This window comes from Phaethon lepturus, unplaced genomic scaffold, assembly GCF_000687285.1.
Source record: "Phaethon lepturus isolate BGI_N335 unplaced genomic scaffold, ASM68728v1 scaffold4274, whole genome shotgun sequence".
Lineage (NCBI taxonomy): Eukaryota > Metazoa > Chordata > Aves > Phaethontiformes > Phaethontidae > Phaethon > Phaethon lepturus.
In genome coordinates, this window is record NW_010533811.1 from 22474 (window position 1) to 31334 (window position 8861).

Consider the following 8861-nt stretch of genomic DNA (forward strand, 5'->3'; position numbering starts at 1 on the left):
TTCCCTGGAGGACTGTAAATGGTAAAAAATAAAAATAAAAATAATAAAAAAGGAGTTAGGCAACAGACGAGGAGAAGACAATGAAGACTTCTATGGCAGGGTGAAAGGGGAAACAGAGGTGACAAACCCAGAGTTAATTATATGAAGCAAATCCAAAACAATTATATGAAGGAAATAAGTGGTACATGCCTTTCTTTTTTAAGCACCTGTGCAGTAAGGTCCTGACCTGCCAGTGGAATTATAACTAATATCTTTAAAGATGCAGAGAAGTTTTCATCCATTGCCAACCTCCAAAATACAACTCGCAAACAAACCTGGGATATTCATGGCCACGGGACAGGGTTAAACTCTAGAGTCTAATCAGAACTAGAAAAAAATTTAGAAGAGTAATTGCAACATCACTGGCAGTTTAGAAAATGAACTGCGCCTGGACAGGCGACAATTTATAGCCCTCACGGCCCAAGATTGCCACCAGCTCCCACTGCAGGCAGACTGTGCCAGAGCTCTTTACCCAGGGGACACCCATTACCTGCTGGTGGAGGTGATCAGAGAGGAGACTCATCACCAACAATTAAAATGACTGCATCTTAACAAGTCCCCACCTGCCATTTATCAGGTGGTGACAACTGATAGCAGGCATTTTCTGGCTTACGCCAGCTGGCAAACAGATCAAGAAGAAAACAGGATCTCTATTAAATGCAGCAATACTCTGACATGAAAATTCCTATATGCTTGGGGGGGGCAAGGTTAAAAGTCTACTGTAACTTCCAAAGTAGGAACCTCCACAAAAATAGCAAATCACCTGCTCCACACTCTCTAAAGAATCAGTTAAAAAAAATAAACAGCAGCAGCCTGAAACCATTAAAAAGACATCTTTTGGTAACTACAGTAACAGTTTCATGGACTCTAACTAACACTTAGGGAAACTGTTTCCCATTGTGCCTCTGACTTTTTTCCTTTCAATGGTCTCTTACCTTGTTAACTATTAGACACAGAAATACGGAAAGAAGTAAATCTTACTAAACAAGTACTGCCTTAATATAGTCACACTGAGAGAAACAAATTCCCTCTGTATGACTAACCATCACGATATTAAAGATACTGCAATTTCCTCAAGAACTGTGAATCAGAGTTCCTGGAAAGATGATAATCCGTAGCTGGTAAAACAACATATAGAATTCACTGCTCATAAAATTATGAATAGTCACCCTGTCAATTCAGCCCCTAATGCTGTGATGTAATACTGGTGCAGAAACAAGCAGCAAAATCACATAACTGCGTTTTTACAAATCTTGTCTGAGAGTTTACACAGAATAATAAATCACCACAAAGGCACACCTTATCCTTTTTTTTTTTTTTTTACTTCTGATACCGTTATTGCCAGCTTATTAATTGTGTACAAATGTTAACAGAGCAAGACTCAAATACATGCACGAAGAATGACACCTTACAATCTACGGTAGAAAAGCCAATTATTAATCCACGATACAAGTCAATCAAACACCCAATCATGTCCTTTTAATTTCTCCACCACTGCAAACAGACACTATAACTTGAACCACTTTTTTTTGGCCATGTGGCTGCCTCTTGTGAATCCTTGCCTTACTCTGAGGCCTGTTTCTTTGATTCTCTTTAAAATAACTGCAGTCTTAAGTTTTCCGCTAGCACTGAATAAAAGTCCAATCACCTTGATAGCACCGATTCCCTGCCTTTGGTTGAAAGTTAAGCATCATACACAATTCCAAAGTCCAGCACGCTACTTATGTTAATAAAGTAGATTAAAAGTGAAAGGTACAAACATTTGTACAATTAAGTGTAAATATTTTTCCTCTGTAACTTCTGGCATTTGGTTAACTTGTAACAGGCTGAAAAGACGTCAAGATCACAAAAAAAAAAAAAAAAAAAGACAGAAGCCAATTTACCAGTTCTGGTAAAACTGCTGGATTCTACCCACGGTATTGCCGATCTGACCAAAGGGCTGGTGGCAGTGCTACCCTGTATTGCACCTCTAACTACTGTCACCCATACGCGCTCGCGTACTTCAGCTGTGGCTAGCAAGAAGTTGCCATTGGTATACTTGAGTCCCGCAGAGAAAAGCCCTTACTGAAGACTTGAATTCATTCTAGGGAAATCTATTCTGCCTCTCCCTTGCTTCTCCCCTCCCCACCCACTTCACTGTTAAGGTAATCTTCTTTCAGGGGTTAAAGAGATTAACAACAGAGACTCAATCAGCACTTCAAAGAGAAAAACATTCAGAAATAAGCAGGCAAAAATTTAAAAGCTCTACTTTTATAACTGCATACTCACAAAACGCAATTAAGGACGAAAACTCCTTAGCTTTTAAAAGCCAAAAACATAGGTGGAACTTACTATGAAATACTGTGTTTGCATTTCTGAGGAGGAATTAGGGGACTGCGGGAAGATGACATAAACCAAGAGCGAGTAGTAGGGAAGGGAAAAATGATTGCTCACACGGGGAGCGGGGGAAGCCTTAAAAATTACTGGATAAAGAAAAAAGACCTCTAAGCAGCTGGTAAGCAATGTTGAATTTGATTGTTTGGGTACTGCATTTGTTACCAAAGTGTATGTAACTGAAATAATTTTACAACTATATTTTTCTCCCTGCTCATTGGGGGCGGGGGGGGGGTGGACTAGATGAACTTTAAAGGTCCCTTCCAACCCAAACCATTCTATGATTTACCATCCTTTGTCTCACCAGCAACAAAATATTAAGGAATACATTTCTGTCATAAAATTAATGGTGCTCTTTTTGAAGCACTGAACTTTTTAGAAACAGAGATACAGATTAGAAGTTCCTGTTTGCTCTGCGGAAGTCCATCTGTTCAAAGAAATGCTGGCCCAAGGTATGTTATTCACAACCCACTTATCCAGTTCCCATTAGTTAAATCATTATTTTAGACCAAGCTGCTGTCTGAAGTAAATGGCTTGGGTAAATTCAGCAGTTTGTACTTTCTTTGAAACAAATACTCTCCTGTTGGTTCTGATCGGCGTGACCACGCATTTGGTGTGTGGGTTAAGAGTCAACTTGCTGGAGGTCTATCAGGAAACCATGTTTGGAAAGCAACGGACTAAAAGCACATATATCTTGTTTTGCTTTCTAGATTAAAACAATCCTAGATTAGAACTTTTCAAGAAGAACGAGAAGCTAAAATGATTACTGGAAGAACAGCTGAAGGTTAGCAGGATGCCCACAAAAATCAATAGAAGAATAAGAGTACTCCAAGAAGCGGTCATCAAATGAGATTTTAGTGACATCTAATTTGACTTGGACTTTTTGGAAAAGTCATACAAAAGGCAAAAGTTCACTGTGGTTCAATACTCTACAAACACCTCAGACAATGACAGAGGACCCTTAATAACCCCTCTGCCAAACAAGAGAGCTCCAAGAAAGTCAGGGCTGCCCTCTTATCTTCCAAGCTCCGTTTCATAGCAGAGTGCTGGGTCACAAGGAAAGCTTTGCTCAACAACTGGAAAGTGTGGCCAGTAAAGTCTTTGTGGGTTTTTTTTTCCTGCTTTCCCTTCAGAAAGATGACCTACTAGCCTAAGAAAACTCAAGAGCCATCATATCCTAGGATACTGACAAATGGTTCCCTCAGGGTGTCTGCAGCCAGCCTGGAGAGGCGGGTGTCACAAGGGAACCACTCATTCGTCCAATGCGTGTTTGCTCTTTCCAGCTGAGAGTTACAGAAGTTATCTACTTATTGGTACCTTGGGACACAAGGGTCTCAGGAATGCTTCAAGAAAGGTCTCCTACTGGCATGAAGGAAGACGCTAGAGCTTTCTTTGAAAGAGGTGATTTTAACTCGGGTAGATAAACTGAAAGTCTGGTACAGCTAGCTGCCTCAGAGCAAAGCAGTCTGAAAATGCCTCTAAACTCCATATTAATTCCACCCCCCCCGCCCCCCCTCGGCATCAAGATTTTGAGTGCTAGATGGTAGCCTCTGAAACCCCAAAGACCAGAAGCTGGGAGAGCTACACATTTGTTTCACTTGCTGTAATTTGATAACAAATTATTGTTATGTTATAACTTGCCGGGATTTGATAACAAAAACCATTCGCTAGGAAAGAAACAAGAAAAATGAGGATTTTCCTCTTGGAGCCAGCTGGAGGTATTCTTCTGAGCTTGCACTCCTGGTACAATATAGTATGTCCCCAGACGCCTTCTGGAGACTTCATCATGATGTAAGGCCATGAACGACAGCCGCACTGAGCCATTCTGACATGCTGCAAAGAGAAAGACGCTCTAGGGAGTTGTTCTCCTTTGAACCTCTAGACTAAACTGGGTGCTAAAACTGTACAAGAATTAAATGCAAGAGGTAGGACAAAAGAAAAATCATGAAAGGGAAGGGTGATTTTCAACATTTCTTTTTGCTATTCCGTTTGATTACTGAAATTGTCCATATAGCAGAAAGAGCACATAAGTCATTTTTTCAGTACGAAGAAAGAGTCAAGTTATAAGAACAAGAAAGTCAAATATCCTTCCAGAAGGGTAAAGCAAGACTGCAAATATGCTCCTGCCTACAACAAACAAAAAAAACAACCCAAATAAAAAATGATCTCCTCGTGCTACATAAAGGGGGGGATCACAAATATAAAGAATAATTTTATTTGAGGTTCATAAATTGCTAATAAAAAGACAAAAAACACATTGAAGATTTCCACAGCTACTCTACCTTCACTTCCCAGTGTTGGCAAAAAAAAAAAAATGTTTCTGTCAAGAAAAAAAAACACCTTCACTTCTGAAATGTGAAACAAATGTCTTACAAAAAGGTCCTCAACTTTCAACTAGAGTCATGACTTAAAGTTATTAAAATTTCATGCAATGCTGAAGACAGGATATTCTGCAGGAAGTTCACTAATGGATCCATTAGCTGACAGCTGACTATTTGCTCAAACAAGCGCAGAGCTGGCTCCATATGTTACCAGAGACACGCAACCCACACCGGCTTTTTGCACACTAGGCAAACAATGCAGGGCATCCGCCAAACAGGTGGTTTCAGCTGGTGGTATCAAAACCTCATTTATTAGAAGTGACATAGACTGAAAGAAACAAAAAGATAACCAGAAAGAGAGACAAACAACCCCTTTGGCCAATACTATAACATCCAAGTAATTCAGTCCATCTTACAACAGGTCACTGCTTTGGCATGAAAATATGGGTAGGCTTTCTTGTCTACAAAGCAACCAGCCATGCTTGTTAAGGAAAATAAACTCACGAATCGTCATCTGTTCTTTGCAGAGTATATGCAATTTTTAAAAATTATGCAGTTCTTATCATGTGATACAATTTATCTTTTACAAGCTGGCATAAATTGCAAAGTTTGCTTATTTTACCATGAACAACCCATGGCATTTTGAAGAATGATGTTCTGTTGGATTCACTTTTATAATTAGCAATAACATTAGTGTAACGAGACCTTAGAGAATCTGTATCATTATGCATTTAAAGTGCAACTGACAAGACTTTGTAATTAATGATCTAATAAGGAGCAAAAAGTGAAAATAAAGGAAGAAGCATTAAAAAAAAGACACTGAAACAAGGATTTAGGTTACTAGAATTTCAATGTTTACCACACATCTTTGTGCAGTTCCACCCAGAAAAATAACTATAAGCCAGCACTATTAGATTCTAGGTTGCCCATACACTAAAAATATATTTAAAAGTAAAGAAACAACCTCTTTATCACTGACTGATGCAATCTGAAATTTTTGATTCTAATGTTTCTGCAGACCAAATCCTGCATTCATCATGACTATACAAACAAATTCTGGGGCTGCTGTGGTAATGCTTTTGATTTCATAGAAGCAGAACAAGCCCCATCTTGTTTGCTAATAAAGCTACAGCTAGCAAAACCACAGTAGCGAACAGAGGACTGTACAAAGAGAAAAAACAATGAGTGTAAAATTGCTTTTCTAGTTGGACATTTTGTATTTCAGAGTTAAAAGCTGTTGCAAATATTACATATTTCTGTTCTAGTTCATGGGGTTTTTTTGTTGTTGTGTTTGGTTTTGGTTTGTTGTTTTGTTTTTTTTTTTTTTTTAGGAATCATATTTTAAATTTACATTGAATTAATTATTGAGACTGACCCTTCTACTGGAGGAGCTAGCTACCTGGCTGACAAGATCAGTAGAACAACTGTGCTTTGAAGAAATACCAGATCTCAAAACACTACCTGGAAAATAAGGATAAGCAGGAATTGCCTAAAAAAGAATAAGGTCTTTCAATCCTTCATGTCCTTCCATGATTTCTTGACTTTTTTTTTGGAATGGAAAACAAGAAGTGTGATGGAAGCATGCTTCCTCTGAGGTTTGCATGGCTTAGACCTGGGGGACTTGCTCAGATGTATCGGACTTTGGACATCATAACCTATGAAAGAGACTGAGAATTTCCAGTCCTCCAATTTTAATTGTCCCTGACAAAGGCTCCTCTCCTGAAGAAACACCTGCTGTCCTTGTTGGAACTAACAGGCAGGAGATGGAGCTATCCCAGCAAGCAGTACAGCCCTTGTACCAATCCACACCAGGCCCTGCCATCTGACTGCAAGGTCCCATTGGATGCCAGGTTACAAAGTTGAAGGAAAAACTAACTACTGCAAGAACAAGTTCTAACAAAAAAAAGTGGAATTAAGGATTATCAGTATGGCAAAGTCAGGAGAGATGTGAGCACTCTCATTCTTCCCTTTCAATCACATCTTCCTTTTATCTGGACCAAATATGTAGGATCTCCTCCCCCTCACTCTGTATTTGGACAGATGAATCTGCAGAGGTGGTCTTTCATTTTCAAGACAGGCAAAGGCTGCAGGAGCATATTGGAGACAATGATCATGTCATGGATGATGCATGGCTGGCTCTGCAAAAGACACACTTATAAAATTGTGTTTATTTATAATCAGAGTTTTGCCTACACTATCTGAGATACTGTAGGTTTCTTTTGATGAGTTGTTGTACGCAAGCATAGCAAGAAAAGGTGCCTTTTCCAATCAGACTAGTAACTGGTCAGGAAAGACAGACCAGAGGTAGAAGAAAGCAACCTTATTGTAATTTTAAAGACTTTTCTAATCAAAGATGATCTGCTTCAGTATCCTGTCTTCAATAGTGGCCTCTGCCTCTAACCAGGACCTCTTCCTTCACCATGGGCCTGCGCACAGACTCTGGCAACAAATAAGGTTGTGTCTTTGTAGAATGAGTAACCAGCAGGAGACACCTTGGAAGATGAGAGGAGCAGGATGAACACAGATTGCTCCAACCGCCACCAATCTGTAGCTCAGGAAGTCCAGAGTCAGACGGAGACTAAGGACTTAGCTACGCAAGAAAAGTCCTACAGGTGTGACCTAGCTTTTGAATTTCAACTAATGTAGTTATGTTGATGCAACATCTGCACAGGATTTGCATTCTAGTATAAGTATGTCTTTACTTGAATTGCTTTACGCTGCCTGGTTTAAGTCAGAATAATCATAACCAAGAAAATAAAAATAATTAATATGATAATGATATAAGCATCTGAAGTTTCTGTTCTAGACCAGGCTCCTGAAAACCTACAGGAGGCGAGTGTCATAACCAAGACCTATACTGAGATCTTTCAAGTGCGACTATGGCAGCCTGACTTTTAGTCTGATACACCTGAGCAAGGCTTCCTCATCAAAGCTGTTCAAGCATCTGGAAAAGAACACTGCCATCACCAACCTCCTTGTCTTCCAGTTGCTCACATGAACAATCTCCGTTTCAGCTGGAAGCTGCCTACCCTGTGCGCAAGGCAACAGAAAGCGCAACAGAAAGAAGATGCTGGGTGTCAAAAAACCAACCAACCAAAAAAAAAAAACCAAAAACCAACACCCCAAAACCACCTGCAGTGGTCTCAGTAGGCACAGAACCTAGCTGGGGGTACCTGACTGACAGCCAGAGGGAGCTGCTTCTAACTTCCACAGCACAGCAGAGAAAATATTTGTCAAATCAAAGTGTTTAAACTTCATTTCAAAAAACTACCAATTGCTAAATAGATGTTCTATTTTAAGAAAGTTTGTTTTCAGAACTGATTCAGAATTTTTCAGCGAAGTCAGCATATTGTCCATATTCAGAAAGAGTGAAAAATAATTTGTAGATCCAACAAAAAACCTGCCAACAAATCGAAGGCAAATGATGTAAAATACACAACACTGACAGATACGCAACACTGACGGGCTAATTTTCTTTACTCCAGCAGTCAAGATCACAAGGGAGAGATTAAATTAAAATATCAGAATTGCAGAAGCTATTTTACAAACTGAAATATATAATACATGTACAAGAGAGGATTTTTAAAATTTAGAGTTGCAATGTCTAGCCATACAATTTCAACCCTTTACCACACAAAGACATTTTCTCTGACAACAGATGATACCACAGACAAAACAACCAATATATTGTCTAGACAGTATTACTGCTGCTCCATTGTCTTGAATGTTTAAGCACACAGTCAATAAATAAATGCAGACAGAAAAGAACAATTCCATTTATTAATTTGTAAATAATTACAATTATCTTAAAAATGAAAAGCCTGATATACTCAAGAAGTCTGGCCAAAAGATTGTTGCAGATTGCAATAAGGTGCATGTTGTCAAAGCTATCTAGCCTATTTCAGACAGGATTTAGGAACTGATTTACAAATAGATTTTGTTTTCACTGAATCCTACCTGGAAAACAACAAAAAGTATGCCTGGTATCACAGAACCTTTTTATACATTCAGTTTTCTATTTAAGTATATTATTTCTGAAAAAGATGCCTCCGAAAGTTATTTAAAAAGCAAGTCTTCAATATTGTTTAGTAAAGTAAACCTACACTTTGTTTTCTGGATCTCAGCAGG